The following is a 24,975-nucleotide window of genomic DNA, read 5'->3' on the forward strand; positions in this document are numbered from 1 at the left end:
ACAGCTGGAGAAAATCTGTAGTTTGGCCCGCACTGTCATAAACAGGCCTCTCTGTTATTCTAGTGTCTTTGCCCTCGACTTTCAATGTACTGCCTAGAAAGAAAAAAGCCACTCACAGAACTGGTGTTCTTGATTCTCAAAGTATGTGCAGTTAGTCCCAAAGATGCTCAAAAAATAAAAAGAAACACTTAATCAAACGTGCTACCATTGGAATGGAAGCACCAGTGGAAGAGCAAACTACCATTTAATTCTTCTCAGCCAGACACAATGTGGAAAAGTTCTTTAGCATATGTAAGAATTGCCTGCAGTGTGTATTTAAAACACGTTCACCCAGGTTAAGCACATGTGTTTGGTTGCCCACCTGTCTTGGCCAGTTTGGGCTGCTATAACAAAATGCCATAAACTGGGTGGCTTAATAACAACTGAAGTTTATTTCTCACACTTCTGAAGGCTGGAAGTCTGAGATCGTGGTGCTGGCATGGTCCAGTTCTGGTGAGAGCTTTCTTCCAGGTTACAGAGAGCTGGCTTGTTTTTGGATTCTCATGTGGCAAAAAGAGGGCTTGCTTTCCAGCCTCCTCTGAGAAGGGCACTAATCCCATCTATGAGGGCTCCACCTTCACAGGCTAATTACCTCCCAAATACTTCACCTCTCATGTTGGGATTAGGGCTGCTTCAACATATGAGCTAGGAGGGGGACACCTTCAATCCATTGCACCATCCAACAGTCATTCATTCCCTTTCCTCCTTCCTGTCAGAATCCTTCTCCTCATAGCCATTGGCTTCATTCTCTCACTAATCATAGTAAACCCATTTTTCTTGCCAATGACCACTGTGGCCAGGGAGACATAGGAAGTCTTCTAGGCTCCAGTTTGGCTACATAATTTGTGAGGCCCAGTGTAAAATGAAAATACAGGACCCCTTGTTCAAAAATCAAGAAAAAATTGCCATTTAAGGTCCTAGAATATTAAGTGTCTTCCTTTCTTCTGTGATGGTTCTCTAATCTTGTCATGTATTTCTTTATTTGCTGTTTACTTTCATCCTAAGTAAAAAAAAAAAATTAAAATTCTAAATTATTAGTGTATTATTATCATGCATTTACTTTTATATTGTGTAACAGCAATTTTAAATACAAATATAAGAATGTATAACTTGTATTCAGAACCACTGAAATCACACAATTTGTATTATATAGCTCATAGACATACTTTGCTATTACCAGAACAGTGAAAGGTATGTACAAAACTCAACTGTTTTATTTTACTTCTTAGAAGTAAAAAAATATTTTACTTTACCCCCTCCTGAGTAAACATGGGCCTGGGGTTCTGACCTGCACTGGCCTTCTAGAACTTGAACTGGGTGGGAAAATAAAGTAAAGGTAAAAAAAAAAAAACCTTTTTTTACTTCTTATTTTACTTTTCATTCTACGAACACTCCATTGAAGCAGCTTCCATAACAAGCTCACATTGTATAGGCTTTGAGTCTTGCTGAGCTCCTGGGCGTTCTGTGCTACCTGCAGACAGAGTACAGCAGCAAAGAAGGGCAGAGACACATAACTCTTCTGCTCACATATGTGCTCCATTGCCTCATCAAACTTCACTTACAAAATGCAAGTTCAGAGATAAAGTTACTAGGAATTTCAAGACAGTTAGAGTCTTAAGCAAGCATTAAACCAAGTACAAGACCTTTCTGAGCACAGGGTCCCATGTGACTGCACATGTCTCATGCCCATGAAGCCAGCCCAGGCTGAAAGATTCCTTGAAAAGTGTTCATCTCTCATTTAAGGAGTCTTTCCTTCGCTGGATATCACTGTGGCTGCTTTTGGAAGATTTGGCAGCCATCTTCCAAGCACGAGGGGAACAAACCTGTGGGAAAATGTGATGCAAGAGAAGAAAGATAGAAAGAATGTCTCTGAAGAGATCATTGAACCTCTGAACTAACCAGTTCCTAGAGTCACTTTGAGTTGAGTTTTTCTCTTATTTGCAGCTGAGAGCATCCTATCTTGGCCCTAACCCAGAAGTCTACATTTTAACTTGCTCCCTAGGTGATTCTAATGCAGGTGGTCTAGGAATCATATTTGGAGAAACTTGTCTCTAAAATGATGGCAAACACCATAAACTGTTTGGAGAAAAACACATTTCATGAGCTGGATGACCTTGATTGATTCAGCTGGATGCCTCAGATGCATAGTTCTTTTCTGTTTTGATCATCAATCCTGTCTGTACAAAGACCAACACATTCCCTACACTTAATACATATATATCCCTCACTCTATCCTTCCAGATTGGTGTGGGAGTGTTTCCGGACTTCCACAATACCTCCTGGAGAAACTACATGGTTTCCAAAAATTATTTTAGAATCTCAGGACTCTCCAGGGGCTCATCCAATCACTCAGTCCCCATTGATTGATCTAAATAACCGCAAAGAACAGTGGCTGCTGCTGCCGCATTTGTAAAGCGGGGTCACACTGCCTAACTCCCCCTCCCAAGTAAACACGGGCCTAGGCTTCTGACCTTAGTCGGCAAAGTAATGTCTCTGCTTTTGAATATACTGTCTAGGTTGGTCATAACTTTTCTTCCAAGGAGCAAGCATCTTTTAATTTCGTCTAGTCAAGGCTATGGTTTTTCCTGTGGTCATGTATGGATGTGAGAGTTGGACTGTGAAGAAGGCTGAGCGCCGAAGAATTGATGCTTTTGAACTGCGGTGTTGGAGAAGACTCTTGAGAGTCCCTTGGACTGCAAGGAGATCCAACCAGTCCATTCTGAAGGAGATCAACCCTGGGATTTCTTTGGAAGGAATGATGCTGAAGCTGAAGCTCCCGTACTTTGGCCACCTCATGCGAAGTGTTGACTCATTGGGGAAGACTCTGATGCTGGGACAGATTGGGGGCAGGAGAAGGGGACGACTGAGAATGAGATGGCTGGATGGCATCACGGACTCGATGGATGTGAGTCTGAGTGAACTCCGGGAGATGGTGATGGACAGGGAGGCCTGGCGTGCTGCGATTCATGGGGTCACAAAGAGTCGGACATGACTGAGCGACTGAACTGAACTGAGGGTTCTGAACTGCACCGGCCTTCTAAAACTTGAACTGGGTGAAAGAACAGAGGCAACTGTAGCAAGATTACTGAGTAACTGTGAAAAAGAAATCAGCTTTGGGGATGGGGGTATAGAAGGTGGCCTCAAATCCAGACATAGTCCAATTCAAGTGTCTAGCCCACAGTGGTCCAGAAAGAAATATGAGGCAAAGGGGCTGCAACTCGAATATATAAGACAGAGAGAGAGTTAATGGGAGGTGGAGACAGATACCAACAGGGACTTTCCAAAAGTTACTTTATTAACAGAAACTCAGGGGTCCTTGAAAGGGGCTTGTCGTTAATAACAAATGACCCCTTTATCACTTTTATCTCAGAAATCCCAAGTGTTTTAGGAGCTCTGTGCCAGAAACAGGGAAGACTAAATATACATTCCTTACTATGAACCACAATATCACACCATATAAATGGAAGAACTGTTGATGGCATCTAGCTGATTTGTTGCAGAGAAAGGGACCCTATAAGCTGCTTAGTAAGTACATTTGTGTCCCAATGAATTGGTACCACCAAGCAGAGGCTCAAATCTTCTACACAGTATATTAGAGTTGGCAATCCTGGTACTTCACTGGTGGTCCACTCGTTAAGACACTGTACTTCCACTGCAGGGGGCATGGGTTCAGTCCCTGACTGGGGAACTAAGACCCCACCTGCTGGCCAAAAGAGTATTTTTTAAAAAGAGAGAGAAATGGCAATCTTGCTACAAGGGAGCAGAGGGAAAAAACAGAAGATGTTTTCAAGTTTCATGTTTCAAAGCTAATGGCCCTCAATAATGCCCTAGCTTAGACTGAGGTCTAAGCATCACTCTCTCCCAGGGGAAGTATAATCTCCCTGATAGCTCAGTTGGAAAAGAATCTGCCTGCAATGCAGGAGACCCTGGTTTGATTCCTGGGTCAGGAAGATCCCCTGGAGAAGGAAATGGCTATCCACTCCAGTATTCTTGGGCTTCCCTAGTGACTCAGCTGGTAAAGAATCCGCCTACAATGTGGGAGACCTGGGTTGATCCCTGGGTTGAGAAGATCCCTTGAAGAAAGGAACAGCTACCCATTCCAGTATTCTGGCCTGGAGACTTCCATGGACTGCATTGTCCATGGGTTCACAAAGAGCTGGCCACGACTGAGCGACTTTCATACTTTGAAGGTAACGATGGCATTTCACTCCTTTGTATCACCATTTGACGTGAATTTACATCCTCAAGTGAATTGTCTTGAGCTGAGCTATGCCACTTCTCAAATGAGTCATTCTGATTTAGAAAGCAGTCAGTGAAACCAGGGCCGTACCTCTGTAGAGGCAAGGCCAACAGGCACCTTCATAAATTTGATATGGGGGAATGAGGAAACCAGTTTCATCCTACTCAAATGCCTTATGTTAAGCTGTTATGCTTTGGCATTAAAAATAAGGAATTATTGTCCAAGCTCTCAAAAAATCTCTCTTGAAATTCTTGCTTCCAGAAGGCTTACAGTCCCATCACAGAGGCTTGCTTCTTTGAATTAAGCATTACTCTCTCTGGGCCAAAGTTTTAAAATGTAAATACCTCTGGGAGGAATAACACATTACATCCCTATTACTTTTGTATAAATGAATTTAACACAGGCTTTCTTCTCAATAGAAAGGACTGGGCTCCTCTGGGGGCTGAAAATCATGAAAGAGGAGGAAAGAAACGATGCCCAGAGAAGAATGGAATGTATGGGGCAGGGAAGAATGGCTTTCAAGTACAAGTTGGCCTCCGTCCCAAGTTTCCTGAGGTCTAGGCCTGAATGAAACCAGTAATAACAATAGCAGTAGCTTTTATTGCTCCTTTTGTGAGACTCATTTCTTCTTGGTAAAACTCCTTTACTTTAGCCTATTATCCCCTTGTAATTAAAACAATATATTGTATCCTCCACTTGGGATGCTTTTGAAACTGTGTGGAGAGTACACAATGGTACTCGGAAAGCTTTTATTTGGCTTCTCTTGAGTCAAAGCAGAAGCTTCCAGGACAGATTTATCACACTAAGTCCAGAGAGTTATCTCAAACAACTCACACGCAAGATATCAGAGCCCTCGGGCAGATTCAAAGCTCCCTTTCTGGTGTGAAGAAGGTGCAAATAGAAGATCATCTCCAAGGCTGTCATCAAGCCAAATGACATATCACCTATAGATTTACTGGAGGAAGGGTGGGGGCTGTTACATGAGCAGAGAGGAGAAGGAGGTCTTATTGTTTCTAAGCAAACTAAACTTCCCCTTGCTTTTTTACTTCTTCTGTTGGGAAAATGTAGCTTCTTAATAGGTACAGCTTGGAGAAAGAAAATTTGAACTTAAGGAAACCACTGTTTGGTCTTTTCAAGGGGCCCTAATGGTGGGTGCTGGAGAAGACTCTTGAGAGTCCCTTGGACTGCAAAGAGATCCAACCAGTCCATCCTAAAGGAGATCAGTCCTGGGTGTTCATTGGAAGGAATGATGCTAAAGCTGAAACTCCAGTACTTTGGCCACCTTATGCGAAGAGCTGACTCTTTGGAAAAGACCTGATGCTGGGAGGGATTGTGGGCCGGAGGAGAAGGGGACAACAGAGGATGAGATGGCTGGATGGCATCACTGATGCAATGGACATGAACTTGGGCAAACTTTGGGAGATGGTGAGGGACAGGGAGGCCTGGTGTGCTGTGATTCATGGGATCGCAGAGTCGGACACGACTGAGCAACTGAAATGAACTGAACTGAACTGAATGGTGGACTGCAATGTCTTTATCTACAAATGCAGTTAGTAATACCTACCTCAGAGGGTGATTAGGAAGATTAGATGAGGCAAGGTGTGAAGCACTTAGCCACAGTCACGAACAGGGAGATGACCATGGATATTAGCTCCCTTTCCCATTTCTGTCAACAGACTGTACCCAAGAACTCACTTTGGGGAACTACTCTGCCCAAACTCCTAGATTTCATTCCTGGCTTCTGATTGCCTTAAACTCCATTTCTGACAAGGAGCTGCCCCTTACGGGTGGGGGGAATTAGATGTGTTTCCTCACTGTCCCTTAACCATATTTTCCAAAACCAAAGATTATGAATGCAGGGCCTTACCGTATGGATGACTGGGTTTTTTTCCTACTTCAGATAAATTAACTGATTCATGTGAAAAGTCTCTCAAAAGTCAAAAAATTAAGCTACATTCCATTATATATGTAAAGAACTATCTTTTTGAAGAATGAAATTACAGGCAAAGAAATCAAATTTAGTAAAAAAAAAGAAAAATCTTTGATTATTTGACATCAGGGACAGCACAGTCATCACAGACACACCCTCTCATTTACTGATGATCAGCAAGGATGTTTGGAGGTAGTTGCCAACAATGCTCTCTCCCTGTCGTCCGCTGTAGGTTGACCTTTCTGTGCCCAGGAGCCTGCGACATTTTGGTTTCTGGCTGTGTGCGGCTGTTTCTTCAGACCCATGGGTCTTGTGACACACACTGTGAGCGTGACTGAGCTGTGATGCCTGGAAAGAAAGAGGTCAGTGTTCAAGTGACAAGAAGTAAGGAGGAAATCCTCCAAAAATAGGAACATAACAGACGTATGGTTGAGAAATAAGTCAAATTGCTATATTATTCTGTTGCCTTGGGTGGTTTAATGCTATGGCTTATTTGTGTCTCACTTCTTACAAGTTTCAGCCAGGGTAAGAAAACTGGTTACCCCTATTCTCATCTCCTCCACCCTCCCTACCATTTCAGAGAAAAACTGTTCAAGGGCAAGGTCTGTATTAGCCAATAAACAATTCAACTTGAAGATTAAATGAAAGTCCTAATGAATTACTCACTAACAAATTTGATGTCAAAGTCCAGGCTGGGTGACCTGTAGTTTTTCTTTTTGGCTGGCACCATCCTTCATGGAGCTAATCCCAAAATCCACACAGAATTCTCTACAGTTGCTTTCTCATCCTCAGAAGGAATGGCTCCAGCTTGACTAGACTGAGAAACACAGTGACGTCCCTCTCAGCTGGCTCAATTCTCAAATTCTCCCCAATTGCTGGACAAGTCTTAACTGCAGTCAGGACCATCTCTTCATAAAGATTATAAATTTAATTAAATGTGTCTCAAATTCTTTCTTCCCCTATATGTTCTCACTACACTGGCTGCGTCCTCTCCCACTTCCATCATGGTTCAAGATCTTACTTCTCTGGATCATAATGCTTTCTTAGGGAGGTAAATTCTGCTGGATATATGTACATCAGTTAGCATCACTTCACTGAAGGGGTAGGGCAGCTTCTGCCTCTGCCTACTCTGCTCCAGTCTTAACCCTGTCCCATTTCTCTCACCCAACCCTGTTGTGATGTGGCTGTTAGTGTGATCATCACAAGCACAGGCTTTGGAGGCTAGCTGTGTGACCTTGAACAAGTCACATAGCCTTTTAGTAAAATAGATCCAATAAACACTTACCTCTTGGGGTATTGTGACAGTGAGTGAGATAATGTACAAAGGGTTTAGTATTGGGCATGAAACATGGTAAGTGACCAATAAATGGTGGCTGTTACCACTCTTGATCTAAACAATCTCAGCTTCTTGCTCTCACCTCCCTAGTTCTTGACTCCCACCTCAATCTTAGAGTTAGTTTTGATCGCTATCTCCCTAAAGCTGCAGCACTTTAAGGTCAAGATCTTAATATGCCTATCTGTGGCAACCTATTTAGTTTCCTACATCTAATAAAAAGTGCATGCTCAATAAATGCTGGGTGGTGGAATGGGACTAATACTCTGACTTAGATAAGGTATAGTGGGGCTGACTCCCGGGCTCCTGAGTCATTACCTACGATACAACTTCTCTTCAACTGGGCTTCTGATTGAGTTCCATTCTGGTTTCCCAGTTCTCCAAAGAGGTCTAAACATTTTCTCCACCAAAGACACTGCAGTCCTATCCCTGAATCCCATTTTGGTCTGGGGCTAAAGCCCAGGAACAATCCCAGGCATCAGTGCTCTGCCTCAGGTTCTATATGGCCCATCCACAAAGGGATGACTTAAATTCCAATTCTTTTTATCTCTGTCAGCACCTCTTCCGTTGAGGTGGACCATGGTCATTTTCTTACTCTTAAATAAAATGTATTTTTAAAAGTATCACTTTATTTAATGGTTTGTGCTATACAATCTAAATTAAAACAGTGCTTTCTATGCAAAAGCAGTTTCAAGACAAGAATCCTAACACCTATGCGGCAGCCTCATTGGAAGGCCATGCGGCATCTAGGAAGAGCCAACTCATTGGAAAAGACCCTGATGCTGGGAAAGATTGTAGGTAGGAGGAGAAGGGAACGACAGAGGATGAGATGGTTGGATGGCATCACTGACTCAGTGGACATGAGTTTGAGCAAGCTCTGGGAGATGGTGAAGGGCAGGGAAGCCTGGTGTGCTGCAGTCCATGGGGGTCACAATGAGTTGGACATGACTGAGTGACTGAACAATAAAAAATGTGCCATCCTGGATGGGAGAGGAGTTTGGGGAAGAATGGATACATGTATATATATGGCTGAATCCCTTCACTGTTCACCTGAAACTGTCACAACATTGTTTGTTAATTGGCTATAATGTAGTACAAAATAAAAAGGTTTTTTTAAAAAAGAATCCTATCATCCCCTCCAAACTGATTTCTGTCCCTCTGTGTGTGTGTGTGTGTGTGTGTGTGTGTGTGTGTGTGTGTGTGTGCAGTGTCTGACTCAGCTACCCCAAGGACTGTAGCTTGCCAGGCTCCTCTATCCAAGGAATTTTCCAGCAAGAGTACTGGAGTAGGTTGCCATTTTCTACTCCAGAGGATCTTCCTGACCCAGGGATTGAACCCGAATCTCTTGAGTCTCCTGCATTGGCAGGCAGATTCTTTACAACTTGCACCACCTGGGAAGCCCTAAGTGCCACCAATTTCTAATATGCAAATTCTGGAGCCATCACTAACCCCACTCTTACCACTTGTGGTCCTGTCCTAAGGCTGGTCTAAGAGATAGGTATAGTTGCTCCCAGAAGGCCTAGTTTTCTGGGAACAAACAGATTAAAGAGGGGGGGTATCTTTTTCCTTCCATTTATAGGAAAGTCACCCTGGCTTTGGGTCTTGTTTCCCGTGACCTGACATTGGCCCCTAGTCACTCTCATCTTTCCAGCCATGTCCAGTGGATGAAGTAATACATGAAAAATCAGTGACAGACCTCCAGATCTGAGTGTCAATGGATTCCCATCCATAGCGCCCCTTCCAGGTCGTGGATTTAACCCAGCCAGAAATGGCCTTCTCAAAGCCACAGAAACCTCTCCCAGGAAGGTGGAGAAGGCCCACATCAGTGTAAGATCAGAGATCATTTCCTGCTGTGCAGATGGCAAAGTAACCTCCTTCCCTACCTTGCCCTAAGTCTTCTGCCTCAGACCTCAGGGCTCTGCATATGCATTGTGCATGCTCAGTCGAGTTAGTCACGTCTGACTCTTCGTGACCCTGTGGGCTGTAGACCATCAGGCTCCTCTGCCCATGGTGTTCTCCAGGCCAGAATACTAGAGTGCGCTGCCATGCCCTCCTCCAGGGGATCTTCCCAACCCCAGGGATCGAACCCATGTCCCTTATATCCTCTGCTTTGGCAGGCAGGTTCTTTACCACTAGCGTCACCTGGGAAGACTATAGGTATTATAGGCATTCCATCTATTTTAACAACAAAACAAAAAAAATAACCTCAGTATGGGGGCAATGGTAACAAGTCATTGACTACGAAACCTTTTGTGTACTTTCAGGCTAACATACACCATCAGTGATGGCAAGGCAGAGTCTGCCTTGGGAAGATGGCTCATTATCTCCACTAATTACTTCTGTGCTTTTGTTTAAACCATTTCCCAGCCTGGAAGGCCTTTCCCCCATTGACATCCATCAATTAGTTTTACTCATTCTTTAAGACCCAACTCAAATGTCGCTTTCTCCAAGAAGCCTTTTCTAATCCTCTAGTTAGAATTAATTGCTTCCCTCTCAATGTTCCTGTGACATTTATTATAGAATATTCCCACATTATTATATTAAAATGTTATATAATATTTATTATACAATGTTCCTATGTCATATTAAATGTTATTTATTATATAATATTCTTATGTCACCATAAAGATATATGAAAGATGTTTTACAAATCCACTATCCTATAATCCAGCCTCAATAAAGAGAAGCTATTATTAAGATTATGAATTACACTTTATATCTGATCTGTAGGTCAAGTTTTAAGTGTGCATAATTTGAGGGGGGATAAAAACAACTTCTTGGGCATTGTAAATCACAAAACCTAGCTATTCTGGGAAGAAAGAAAATAAAATACAGATATGAGCCACAGCACTTGTTCCCTCATGTACTGGGACACCCACTTCACTTTGTACAAGAGACATCAGAATTAAAGAGGCCCTACTAACCAAGCTCCGCACCACCACCACATGAAACATAAAATCCCCTTTCCATCATTTCATCTGTACTGAAATTCACTCCCATCTGAGACCACTCATTCAACTTTTAAACAACTATCAGCCATCTTAAAAAGGGCTCTCATGTATTGAGTTTCTGGGTGTAGCACACCACACATAGGTGCCATCACATCTCAGTTAATCCTCATAAAAATTCAAAAGTAAAATAAACTTGCCCAAAGCTACAGCTAATAAGTGGCATATTTGAGAAAGTCAAGCCCAGCCCTAACTCCTAAGCCTGTGGGCTTACTACTAGGCCTTCCTTCTTCCTTAATTGTGGGGAAGTTTTCCAAAGTTTTATAATTTAGGTGGAAGCTGCAGCTCCCACCCACAGTTCTGTGTTTTACCCTTTGAGACCACCAATAGATACCTAATTCACCTTCAACTCTACCAGCCTACAAATAATCAAAAATGGTTGGCCTGACCCAAGCCCTCTTGTCTCTGGACTAGACATCCTTCAGCTGCTGTCTTGCCTACAAAATGGCTTCGGACCCCACCTCTGAATGCGTTTCACTTTGTCCCTGTTGCTCTCAGAGGCAGCACCCAGAAGGAGCCACACTCCCCAGCTGTGACGTGGGCAGTGGTGCCCACTCAGACATGTCCCGCCCCTGCTTCAGGGTGTCTCTCTCAACAGGCCCCTGTTAGGCTGAGTCACCTCCAGCCTCTCCACATATAATTGGCTCTTTAGGACTAAGTGTAAGCTTCCCATTTATCCCTATCAAATCCCATCTTGTTATATCTGGGACATCCTTTCCTCTGCTGAGAGCTTTCTGAATCCTGATCTTATCACCCAACACAGTCACTAACCCTCTCAGTAAATTTGATCAGTATGTTCTGTGAAACCATCCAAGTCATTAATAAAACGTTGACTGAGACCCTGCAGCAAATGACTAGAGACCTCCCTTAAAGTTGACACAGGTTCATTAATCATGAGTCTTTGTGTGTGATTGTTCAACCAATTACAAATCCACTTAACTGCCCTGGGCTCTTGGGTCTATATCCTGCTGAAACCCACCAGCCCGGTAACCCCATCAACAAAGGAAATGAGCTTAGTCTGGCATAACTGGTTCTGAGCAAACTCCTGTTGTTTTACAAAGATTAGTCTGGCAGGGTGGATCCTGAAACCACACTGTTTCTCCTGATGGTGTCTGTACATAAACTAGGAGTTGCAATAACATGATAAATCACCTATAATCACTCCCAGAACTCTAACAGGCTAGAGCTCCAAATTCCTTATCCTAACAAAAAACAAAACAAAAAATACTTAAATGAAAAAGACCAGCCTAAAGTTAAATTGTAAAATTTTTCTCTGGTTCTTTAATACACTGCTCTGAGCTCTTTCCTATTTCACAGTGTCCTCTTTGCCTCACCCCATTTGAATCTTGTGACCTCATGAGACCCTCTGACCTCCCAAGGATCTCCATCTTAATATCTTATCTCATTCTTGCCTTCTCTGAAATGCTCCACTTTCCAAAATGACACACTTCCTGAGCCCTTCCCTCCTCCCTCCTATTAAAGTACTGATCTTAGATAGAAGTAAGGGACCAAGCAGCTAGATTTGGAATGAAGTATGAATGATTAATTTACTCTGAAAATATGCTGGTATTTTTGAAATGGGAGCATAGTTAACCCTAAATAATCTCTAGTTAGTGAATTAGAAGCCATATGACACAATTGGGGTAAAGAAATGCAAGCAGAACTGGAAATATCTTTTGCCGGGGAGCTTTTGTACTAGTCAAGATTTTTGAAGATAAATAACAGAAATTTACTCTGATTACTTTCATCAGAAAAGGTATTTAGAAAGGGTATCAGGTATTATCCTCAACCAACAAGGAGGCTTGAAAGCCAGACATAATTGAAGAAAGGGTAGGTACACTAGAACTCATTTAGATCAAGCAACAAAAACAAATTCTCTAGAAAGTTGCGGCAGACCCCACTGCTGATGGACTCTTGCTTCTACTGGAAACTCAACACTGAATCCCTAGGTATCTGAATCTCTGCCTCTGCTGCCTTAAGCATTTCCAACTGGCCCCAAAGAGACCAAAGCAGCCATTGGCCAAGCCTGGACCACAGCCTGGCCGTAGCCATGTCCCAGCCCAGGGAGCAAAAAGAAGACTACCTTCCTCTCTTTGGCTCTCCTAATGGGAGAACTGTCTTTCTCACCTTGGTCCCTTATTTTAGGATTCAGAAGTAGATATCTAAGAACATAAGGAATGCTCAGTACAATTCCTAAAACTCCTTAAATTTCATTGAGTTGGCCAAAAAGTTCATTTGAGTTTCTCCATAAGATCTTACAGAAAAACCTGAGAGCTTTTTGGCCAGCCCTGGGCTCCCACGGTAAAGCATCTGCCTCCAATGCGGGAGATCCAGGTTCGATTCCTGGGTCGGGAAGATCCCCTGGAGAAGGAAATGGCAATCCGCTCCAGCACTCTTGCCAGGAAAATCCCATGGACGGAGGAGCCTGATAGGCTACAGTCCATGGGGTCGCAAAGAGTCGGACACGACTGAGCAACTTCACTTTCACTATACCATGTCCTTTTACTTGCCCTTCTATGCCCATTTGAGGGAATTATAAGGGAGTTGCCACTTTCAAAAGTCATTAAAGTTGATAACTTAGTGCTGCAGTAAGGTATTGCTCTCACCTCACACTGCTCCCAAGCACAACATCCAGAACCTTGACAAACCCTCCCTTTAAAAAAAAAAAATAACACATATACAGAAGTGAAGTAAAGTCGCTCAGTCGTGTCCGACTCTTTGCAACCCCGTGAACTGTAGCCCACCAGGCTCCTCCATCGACGGGATTCACCAGGCAAGAATACTGGAGTGGGTTGCCATTTCATTCTCCAGGGGATCTTCCCAACCCAGAGATCGAACTTAGGTCTCCCACATTACAGGCAGATGCTTTAACCTCTGAGCCACCAGGGAAGCCCAGTACTCAAATCACAAATGTAGAGCACAATGAAATTTCATACAGTGAACATAACCTGTTCAAGAAATATTACCAGCATCCACGGCACCTCCCACATCTCGTATCAGTCACTACTTCCCCATAGCAGCCACTACCCTGACAGCTAGCATAATAGATTTGTTATTCCTATTTTTTGACTTTAAAACATGAGATCATATAGTATTTTATTTTTTTGACCTGGCCTCTTTCTCTCAACATTTTGTCCAGGAAATTCATCCATGTTATTGGGTATGGTGGTAGTTGACCAACCACTTTCGAAAGATGACTATTACACCAGCTGTCCCCAGGGTTCCTGGGAATTACTGATATCATATTACTGAAGTCAGGTGAGAAAACAAAATTTCTAGATATTTGTTCCACTTACATGAAATTTGGATTAATTCTAGTGCACAGGAGAGATACTGCCTTTCTGTTTAATGTACTAAAATCAGATTAATCCAAATGATAAGGATATAAAGAATACCTTGATTCATTTACAAATGTTTCTTGTGAACTTGAAATACTCTACAAAGTGTCCCCTTAGTTCCTGAAAATATTTGCAGCAGAAACAGAACTCAGCTTTACAGGTGACTAAAAAGACTTGGTTAATTTGAGAGTATGTGGAGTGCACGGAGTGTTGGGATTGTTTCAATGACAGAGCAGGGGCGGCTGTGCACCTGAACGTGCACAAGCAAGCCATGTGCATGCCCAGAGCAGTGGCCTCTAAACACACGAGTGATTTGGGGTAAACTAGGATTGAGAAATCATGATAGTGAGGGAAGGGTTACTAGTGCAGCTAGAGATAACAAGTTTACAAAGAGACTGCTGATGGAAACACAAGGATGCTTTAATAGAGTGGCTGGTCACGGGCAGAACGAGGAATGCTGGATGATCACACCTAAAACATCTATGGTCTCCCAAAAATGTGCTCCAGAAAAGCCATCTCCTTGGAGAAACAGGTTGTAGATTAAATTGCAGCTCCCTAGGGGTACAGTCATATGATAGTGCACTTGTGGGGTAGAGGGGCCTGGAGGTGAGACGCCAGGGGGAGGAAAGGGAAGACTATCCGGAACTTGGGGGTGGGGGGAGCCAAATTCCTGGCCTTCAGCTGTTTGCTCTGAAAATGGAAGAAGAAAGTCCTTTGCATTCCACAGGTCTCTGTGAACAAAGTCATCACTTTGAAAGCCTCTCTGTTCTTGATTAACTCTGGCCAACAGAACAAAGAGGTTGCTGCCTGTCTGAGGATTCTGAGTTAGTGAGTAAGGCAGCAAGATGACAAGGAGGAAGCCTGGTGCTGCTGGAGAAGGAGGAAGCTTGAGGGGGCCATGACCCAGCTTAGGGGGCCACTCTTTCCCCACAGTCTGATTCTCTGTGTTCTCATTTCCAGCCCAGCCCCAGACTCAGAGTCATATGGATGGTGACAGGCAGGGGAAAGATCTGCTTTTATGCTTCACTTCAGCCTTCATTCACATTTGCTCTTTCTCTCTTAGCTGATGAAGTCCTTTTGAAAAAGAAGCTTGATGTGGAAAGTTGAGTACTCTTCAAGTCAGCACAAGAGTCCTAATAATTGTGTGAATTTATGGGTATGAAGTGCTGATTTAGAGGGTACGAGCATGCTAAGTCACTTCAGTAGTATCTGACTGTTTGTGACCCCATGGACTGTAGCTCTTCTGTCCATGGGATTCTCCAGGCAAGAATACTGGAGTGGGTTGCCATGCCCTCCTCCAGGGGATCTTCCCGACCCAGGAATCAAACCCATGTCTCTTTTGTCTCCTGCATTGGCAGGCGGGTTTTTGTTTTTTTTTTAACCACTGAGCCACCAGGAAAGTCCTACAGGAGATATGAAAATGAGACAGGAATGTCTCTGTCCTCTCACCCACTAGGGAATATAGGACAGATTATGTTAAGGGCCACAGAGGGATAGAAAGATATTGGGGACTGGGACTTCCCTGGTGGTACAGTGAATAAGAATCCACCTGTCAATGCAATCTACCCCCGTCAAGAGATGCAGGTTCAATCCCTAGGTTGGGAAGACCTCTTGGAGAAAGGAATGGCTATTCACTCCAGTATTCTTGCCTGGAGAATCCCATGAACAGAGGAGCCTGGCAGGTTACAGTCCATGAGGTCCCAAAAAGTCAGACACTTCTGGGCAACTAAGCACAATTTTCATCTTCACTGCAAAAGAAATAGTCAAAATCAACAAAAATTTAAGTGCTAGCACATAACTGAGACTTCACTTGTATACCAGGAGCTGTGCTAAGGTAACACATGCATTTCCTCACTTAATCCCCACAATGCCTCATATAGTAGATGCTGTCATTGTGTCGTTTTGCACACTTACAGAAGAACGAAACTGCAGATGAAAGAGGTTAAGTGAGCCAGGACTTGAAACCCAGAAGTCTGACTCCAAAACCTACAGTCTTGGCTACCAGGCTCTCCTGCATCTACAAGGGCTGTTTCTTTTATCTATTTGTTTATATATTTATGAATTTATTTTTGGCTGCCCTGGCTCTTTGTTGCTGCACAAGCCTTCTCTAGTTGCAGTGCCCGGGCTTCTCGTTATGGTGGCTTCCCCTGTTGCAGAGCAGTTGTGGCTCTTGGGCTTATGTATCCCAAGGCATGTAAAATTTTCCTGGACCAGAGATCGAACTTGTGTCCCGTGCACTGGCGGGTAGATTCTTATCCATCGCGCCACCAGGGAAGTCCCTATAAGAGTTCTTTCTACAGAGCAACTTTAGAGGGGTGGAAGGGAGTGATAGGAAAATGGAAGCAGGTTGTGAAGGAGAAAAAACAAACACAAGAACATAAAACAGCAATGGCCGGGTCAATGGAAGCAGATATAAAACCTAATAAATTTATAACCTGGGAGATCCTACAGAGGGGCCCAGGACAGACTGACCAACTTAGGAGGTCTCGGGAGGAGGTTAAATAGGATGGAATTAGGGGAACCAGGGTAGGAGCCAGCCTGGGACAGGAAGAGGGAGACTCCTCTGGCACCAAGGAGGAGCCAGAGGGTGGAAATAGCAAGGAATTTTGAAGGGAAGCTAAGTGATCTGAGGTAGGTAGCTGTTATGTGCTGAATTGTGTCACTTCCCGCCCCCCCCCGCCCCCAAAAAAAGATGTTGAAGTCCTACCCTCTGGTACCTGTGAAAGTGACCTTATTTGGAAATAGAATCTTTGTAGATGATCAAGTGAAGATGAGATCAGCAGGATGGGCCCTAATCCAGTGTGACTGTGTCCTTATAAAGAGAGGAAATTTGGACAAAGATACAGACACAGAGAATGCCATGTGATGTTGAAGACAAAGACTGGGTGACAAAGAAGCCAGTGTGTTAGTCACTTCAGTTGCATCCGGCTCTTTGTGACCCCATGGACTGTAGCCCACCAGGTTCCTCTGTCCATGGAATTCTCCACACAAGCATACTGGAGTGACCCGCCATTCTATTTCCAAGGGAATCTTCCCAACCCAGGAATTGAACCCGGGTCTCCTACACTGCAGACAGATTCTTTACTGTCTGAGCCACCAGGGACGCCAAGGATCACCAAATACTGCCAGAGCTAGAGCACAGGCAGATTGTCCCTCACACCATCAGAAGGAACCAATGCTGCCAGTATCTTGATCTCAGACTTTAAGCCTCTAAAACTAAGAATAAACTTCCATTGTTTGAGGGATTTCCATGCTGATCCAGCAATTAGGACTCCACGCTTCCACTGCAGAGATCGAGGGTTCAGTCCCTGATCATGGGCATGCCACATGGTGCGGCCAAAAGATTAAAATAAAAATAAAAAGACTTCTGTTGTTTGAGAATAAACTCTTGTGCTTTAAGCCACCCAGTTGTCGGTACTTTGTTATGGCGGCCCTGGTAAACTAATACAGTGGACTGAGTCTTCTCGAGAGATAGAAGACATGTTCCTCATACCACACAGCCTCTGGAGAGATGCTTCCAGCTCAGTCCAGGGAGATGATGTAGTAAGGGCGCCGCTTGGGCCAGAGCTGCTTGTTGTTGTCATTTAGTTGCTAAGTCGTGTCTGACTCTTTACGACCCCATGGATTGTAGCCCGCCAGGCTCCTCTGTCCATAGGATTTCTCAGGCATGATTGCTGGGGTGAGTTGCCTGTTCCTTCTCCAGGGCCAGAGCTTAGGAGAAATCAAATGGGAAAAGTCTTCCTTCTCTCTGCAGGGATCCAGGGAGCAACTGCTTTCCTCATCCAGCCTGACTCCCTGGGGTGCCCTGGGGACAGGGTGCAGGAGTGTGAGGCCCACACAGGCCAAGGGTCTCTCTGGGGTGAATGCAAGGCTGTAATGGGAGCTCTGAGACACCAGGCTTTATGCAGGGAGTTGTCCTTAGACAAGATTGTCCCTAGTACATACTGGAGATTAGATATGAACTGATGTAAGTGCTGTTTTGAGACTGACTTTTATTTGAGGAGGGAAAGGAGGAATTCATTTTTATTTTTATGAGGCCTCCAGAAGCCTGGGGTTGGCGCAAGTTGACACTGACCTCTTTGGGAGTGGGGTGTGAAGAAGCCCAGTGAGGACGAATGCCTCTCCTTAGCTGTTGCTCTGTCATCTGTGAGTATTGTCCCCAATAGCCCTCCTGGTCAAGACTGTGTCTCCTTTCTGACACTCCCTCAATGCCTACCTGGGCACAGTCACTCCTCAGGGAAAGGAGAGTGGTAGCTTGAGAATATCTTTAACACTTAGAAGAGGACCATCTTGAGGAGAGCATGTCTCCATGTTTTTGATCCCAAATGCAGACTTAGAACACTGAAGCCCATTTAGAAGGAGGACTGAAGCCCATTGAATGCTGTGACATTTCTGACACCACTGACATCACCTATTCCAGCACGCCACCTTCCAAGGTCAGGAACCACTGTTCCTCACTGTTTGCACGTGCAATCACCTGTCTTGCCTGGAAAACGGGTTTATAAGAAAACAGGAGTGTTAAGAAAAATACTAGAAGGCAGAATTTTAAAATCCAGTAATGCCCTAGAGCCCTGGAGATTATTTAAGCACAACTAACCAAAAGCCAAGGACAGGGGCAGGATGGGGCAGAGAGTATGAAATGGACCAAAATACCAGGCACTTGAAAAACTTCTGTGCTGCGCTCTGCTAAGTCACCCAGTCATGTCCAGCTCTTTGCAACCCTATGGACTGTAGCTCACCAGAATCTCTGGGATTCTTTAGGCAAGAATATTGGAGTGGGTAGCCATGCCATCCTCCAGGGGATCTTCCCAACCCAAGGATCGAACACACATCTAAGTCTCTTGCTTTGGCAGGGGGGTTCTTTACCATTAGTGCCACCTGGGAAGTCCATGATGGCCTATTGAGAAACTTCTGCTCCCTGAGTACTCAGCAGAGTGTAATGGAAAGACAGCCTAACTGGGCCAGCGGGTAGGGGGGCGGCATGGGGAGGGGTGTAGAAAGGGGAAGTTGAAGAAAGTGGACAATTAGAGGTAAAGTAGAAACCAATTAATTAGAAATATAAAAGGAATAGCCTTGCAAGCGACTTTCTAATCAATAAAACAGATCCATGAAAGAGAAGTCAGCTAGGAAATCATGGGGATCCACCACCAAAAGGAAATCTCAACTCTTTATGGCGCTTAACAAGCTATCTTCGCATACAATAACCTAGAGAGAGAAGCAGTAGTTACTATTCCTACTTTACAGGGAAAAGAAGCTGAAGTTCAGAGAGGGTATGTAATTTATTCAAAATCACCCAGCTATTAAGTGACAAAGCTTGTTCTTCAGCACTCAGAGTGGGAAAAGGATTTAGTTAAAAGGCTGATGGATTATTTTACTTTCATCTCACCAAGCAAGGTGATAAAGAGGGTCCTAGCTCCAAAATTTCCACTGAAATAGACAGCAGATGCTCTCTCTCTACCATGCAGCTGCACAGTATAGTTACAGCATGGTTTGTTATTATTTGTATTTTTTTTGCCAGGTCTTAGTTGCAACACTTGAAATCTTCCATCTTCATGTGGGATCTTTAGTTGAGGCCTGCAAACTCTTAGTTACAGCACATGGGATCTAGTTCTCTGACCAGGAATTGAACCCAGCCCCCTGCATTGGGAGTACAGAGTGTTAGCCACTGGACCACCAGGGAAGTCCCTACAGCATGTTTTTCAGAGTCAAACAGATCTAGGATCCAACCTAAGCTCTTCAGCCTACTAACTAGAGGCTCTGAAAAAGCCATTTAATCTCTCCGAGCTCCATTTTCATAACCATAAAATAGCAATAATATTTCCAGGTTATTCTGAGTTTAAAAAACCATATGGGGTAATAAAATTGCTAATACTAAATCTCTAGTTTTTTGAATAATAAAAATATGTCTTATTGAACATTTAAAGTAAATTTTAAACTTTTAAGAGTGAAAAATCATAATTCGCTGAAGAGTATGCTCTGTTTACTCCCACTATCTACAACTAAGGAAAGACTAGTGTCAGGTAATTCTACAGTCAAGATACCACTACAGGGGACTTCCCTGGCAGTCCAGTGGTTAAGACTTTGTTTGCCTTCCAACACAGAGGGTGAGGTTTCAAACCCTGTAGCTAATGGGCTTCCCTGGTGGCTCAGACGGTAAAGAATCTGCCAGCAATGCAGGAGACCCAGGTTCAATCCCTGGGTCTGGATGATCCTGAGAAAGGCATGGCAACCCACTCCAGTATTCTTGCCTGGAGAATCCCACCAACAGAGGAACCTGTCGGGCTACAGTATGTGGGGTCACAAAGAGTCAGACACAACAGAGCGACTAACACTCTCCCTTTCGGGGAGCTAAGATCCCACATGCCTCATGGCCAAAAAGCCAAAACATAAAACAGAAGCAATGTTGGAACAGAGTCAATAAGGATTTTTAAAATAGTCCACAATAAAAAAGAGAGAGAGAGCAAGAGACATCTATGGTCATCAGATGTTAGGGGAAGAATTACTATTAGTTGGGGAAAGGCTCCCTCCAAAGAGGCTGACTCCAAGCATAAACAAGAATGCAAGGTCACACACCACTGCTTGGGCTGATAAGCACCCAGTCCCATCCCAGGTAGTCTCATAATCCTGCCCGGAGCCACTGTTTCAACCCAGCACCTGCATGCCATCTCCTGCAATCCTCAAATGACCCTCTGAGGTAACTACTAGAATTACTCCCTTTTCACAGATGAGGAAACCGAGGCCAACACAGATCAAACAATTTGCACAAGATCAATCCGAAACAGAATGCAGGTTGTTCTGACTCTCAGTTTTATGTTCTTAACCCTTGGATTTCATAAATCAGTAACTTTTTTAAAATTTAGGAACTGACATAGAGTTGCCAATTTTGTGACAAATGAGAAAATCATTTCTAAGATAGAAATATTAATAATATGAAACACAAGAAAGAGGATTGGAAATAATACCAAACATAGGAAAAATACCAAACATGGAAAAGAAGGATGTTTTAAAGGATAGGAAAGAATCTCGGAATAAAAGTAAATTCTTCCCATGAAAGAGTATTTAGAGCCTATACCAACAGAACACAGGAAAGGTACAAGATCAATTGTTATTTTACAACACTAAATTGTATGTAATCTTTTGCCAGTTTGGAGATGTACATATTCAACAGTGCAGTAAGTAGAATTTGCTAGTCCAACTTGTTTAAGTGTGTGTGCTTAGTCACTCCGTCGTGTCCGACTCTTTGCAACCCCATGGACTGTAACCCGCCAGGCTCCTCTGTCCATTGGGATTCTCCAGGCAAGAGTACTGGAGTGGGTTGCCATGCCCTCCTCCAGGATTCCAACTCAGGGATCGAACCCAGGTCTCCCACATTGCAGGTGGTTTCTTTACTGTGTGAGTCATTTGCTAGTCTAGCTCATTTAAGTAGCTCATTTCAAATCACAGTCTTTATAGAAAACTGTTTCTCCTATATGTATGCAGCCAATAAAGGAAATAATCTTCTAACAGCACATCTCCCAATTTGGGGTGAAACAAGCCCTCCCCAGCCTCCCACTCTCACCATTCTTCCCAAAGCTCCCAAAGAGACCAGAAGGAAAGCAGGACAGAGGGCAGAGCAGGAGTCTGTCTGGCTGGGCCAATGGGGTATCTGTCTGTCCATCTAGGGGCAGTCAGGCATTTATCTGAAAGGGACACTGCAGGTGGGTGGAAAACACGGTCTGAGACTATATTAGGGAGTTCTGCCCCCAAATTTCAGGCCCCCAAAGCCAGCCCAACACGTGACTTCTTTCCTTGAGGCCCCAGACAGCTTCTCCTTTCAGAAGGCCCCTATGAAAATGCAAATATTTCTAGGATGTTAAGCCTATCAGCTAACACTTTCCTTATCAGCCATAGCACATTTGTTATCAGCAAACACCTTGGCTTAAATTATTTGACAACTTTCCAAGTGTGTGTGGGAAAAAGACCCCGCTTTGTCCCTGGTAGGGGAAGGTGAAGAGTGGAGATAGGTTTGGGGAATGCAAAGTGGGAGGAGAGACTTGTTAGACGAGACCAAAGATAAGTCTCCACTAACTTGACCACTTGCCTTGCCCTGCACTCATGGGAGAGGGGCGGGTGCAGCGGCGGGAGGTTTTGTGTATATGTGTGTGTGTGTGTATTGTGTAATCTATGTAAGGACTTCTAGAAACCAGAAAGCAAGTTCTGAGAAGAGGGTTGCAGGGAAGTTAGTGGGACCTGAGTAGAATGTATAGATTCTTGAAGGATAGTTGATTTGTCGCTTAGTGGACTTAATTTTAAAAAAATATTTAAACAGCCAATTTCTCTACTATCCAACTTGTTCTTGCTTCCCTGGTAGCTCAGTGGTAAATAATCTGCCTGACAATGCCAGAAACATAGATCCGATCTAGGGTCCTGGAAGATGCCACATGCCACAGAGTAACTAAGCCCATGAACCACAACTATTGAGCCTGTGCTGTAGAGCCCAGGAACTGCAATAAAAGAAGCCACCACAATGAGAAGCCTGCACACAGCAACCAAGAGTAACCTCCCCTCGCTGTGACTAGAGAAAAGCTCTTGCAGCAGTGAAGATCCAGCACAGCCAAAAGCAAATAAATAAAATTAGATATATACTAAAAAAGACTATTTGAAAATTTACCCTTATCTACTCCAGATCACATTAAGCACCCACTAGAATTGTAGGACAGTAGGCAAAATGTCAGGCTGGATGAGGCACAACCTGGAATCAAGATTGCCTGGAGAAATACCAATAACCTCAGATATGCAGATGACACCACCGTTACGGTAGAATATGAAGAGGAACTAAAGAGCCTCTTGATGAAGGTGAAAGAGTAGAGTGAAAGCTGGCTTAAAACTCACCATTCAGAAAACTAAGATCATGGCATCTGGTCCTATCCCTTCATGGCAAATAGATGGGGAAACAATGGAAAGAGTGACAGACTTTATTTTTTCTTGGACTCCAAAATCACTGCAGATGGTGACTGCAGCCATGAAATTAAAAGATATTTGCTCCTCGGAAGAAGAGCTATGACCAACCTAGACAGCATATTAAAAAGCAGAGACATTACTTTGCTGACAGATGCCTGTCTAGTCAAAGCTATGGTTTTTTCGTTTTTTAATTTTACTTTATTTTACTTTACAATACTGTATTGGTTTTGCCATACATCAACATGAATCTGCCACGGGTGTATATGAGTTCCCAATCCTGAACCCCCCTCCCACCTCCCTCTCCATACCATCTCTCTGGGTCATCCCAGTGCACCAGCCCCAAACATCCTGTATCCTGCATCGAACCTAGACTGGTGATTCGTTTCTTACATGATATTATACATGTTTCAATGCCATTCTCCCAAATCATCCCACCCTCTCCCTCTCCCACAGAGTCCAAAAGTCTGTTCTAAATACAGTATATTAACACATATATATGGAATTTAGAAATATGATAACAATAACCCTGTATGCAAGAAAGCAAAAGCTATGGTTTTTCCAGTAGTCATGTACAGATATGAGAGTTGGACTATAAAGAAAGCTGAGTGCTAAAGAATTGATGCTTTTGAACTGTGGTGTTAGAGAAGACTCATGAGAGTCCCTTGGACTGCAAGGTGATCAAACTAGTCCATCCTAAAGGAAATCAGTCCTGAATATTCATTGGAAGGACTGATGCTGAAGCTGAAGTTCCAATACTTTGGCCACCTGATGCGAAGAGCTGACTTATTAGAAAAGACCCTGATGCTGGGAAAGATTGAAGGCAGGAGGAGCAGTGGGCAGTAGGGGATGAGATGGTTGGATGGCATCACCAACTCAATGGACATGAGTTTGAGCAAGCTCTGGGAGATGGTGAAGGACAAGGAGGCCTGGTGTGCTGCAGTCCACAGGGTCGAAAAATGGCATTATGATAAAGAATCTGCCTGCGATGCAGGAGACCCTGGTTTGATTTCTGGGTTGGGAAGATCCCCTGGAGGAGGGAATGGCAACCCACTCCAATATTCTTGCCTAGAGACTCGCCATGGACAGAGGAGCCTGGCGGGTTACGTCCATGGGGTCTCAAAAAATCAAACATGACTGAGTGACTAAGCACAGCACAGTGCAGCACAGAATAGTTGTAATGGGCTTCCCTGGTAGCACACCAGTAAAGAATCCACTTGCAATGCAGGAGCCACAGGAGACACGGGTTTGATCCCTGGGTTGGGAAGATGTCCTGGAGGAGGGCATGGCAACCCACTCCAGTATTTCCAAACCACAGCTGCCAACTTTAAGCTCAATACAGATGGTATCAACTCTTACCCTCTCTCATAGTCAGATAATCCGGGGACATCTATGGGTGTATGCTCCTCCTAGCTCTCAGCATCATTCACTCCATTTTTCTCTCCTGAATTCTTCTAGGTATTTTCCATTAATATGTTTTAGGATGGCCCCAGGGACCATGAGGGCTTCCCAGGTGGCGTTAATGATAAAGAATCCATATACTAATGCAGGAGGCCTGGATTAGATCCCTAAATCAGGAAGATCCCCTGGAGGAGGAAATGGCAAGCCACTCCAGTATTCTTGCCTGGGAAATCCCATGGGCAGAGGAGCCTGGCAGGCTACAGTCCATGGGGTCGAAAAGAGTCTGACTGAGTGACTGAGCCCACATGCAGCAGGGACCACGAAAAAGACAATGACTTATTAAATATAATATTTTAAAACAATATTGAATTCTTCAGATAATTGACCACAAGATAAGGGTAATTATCAGTATACAAAATTATAAACACAATGTCATCCCATCACTTTAAAAATAAAGTATTACATATATACACATTTAGAAAAGAAAGACAAAAGAAAATGCACCAAAATATAAACATGGTTAATATTGATATTAACACTGGTTATCTCTGGGCACTGAGGTTGAGAGTGACTTCTACTGCCTTTTCTCAAATCCAAGCCCTTCTCCCCAGATTCCACGCCATCACCTAGTCAAGTCACTGTCATCTCTCACCTGGCCTTCTACAGCAGGCTCCTAACTGCTGTCCTGCAGCTGGTCTTGCCAATTCACTCACCATGTAGAATCAAGGGGGATCTTCTTCAAATGCATA

The 24,975-nt window shown here is 43.8% G+C and overlaps 1 long non-coding RNA gene across 1 annotated transcript; it reads right to left on the reverse strand.

Moving 5' to 3' along the window:
• LOC102189262 lies at window positions 923–24,975 on the reverse strand. The gene is made up of 3 exons (XR_001295446.2): window positions 24,879–24,975; window positions 6,365–6,557; window positions 923–1,039 (listed from the first exon to the last, which is right to left on the reverse strand). It is a non-coding gene; the product is annotated as an uncharacterized LOC102189262 (long non-coding RNA).

The sequence above is a fragment of the Capra hircus genome, chromosome 3, assembly GCF_001704415.2.
Source record: "Capra hircus breed San Clemente chromosome 3, ASM170441v1, whole genome shotgun sequence".
Taxonomy (NCBI): domain Eukaryota; kingdom Metazoa; phylum Chordata; class Mammalia; order Artiodactyla; family Bovidae; genus Capra; species Capra hircus.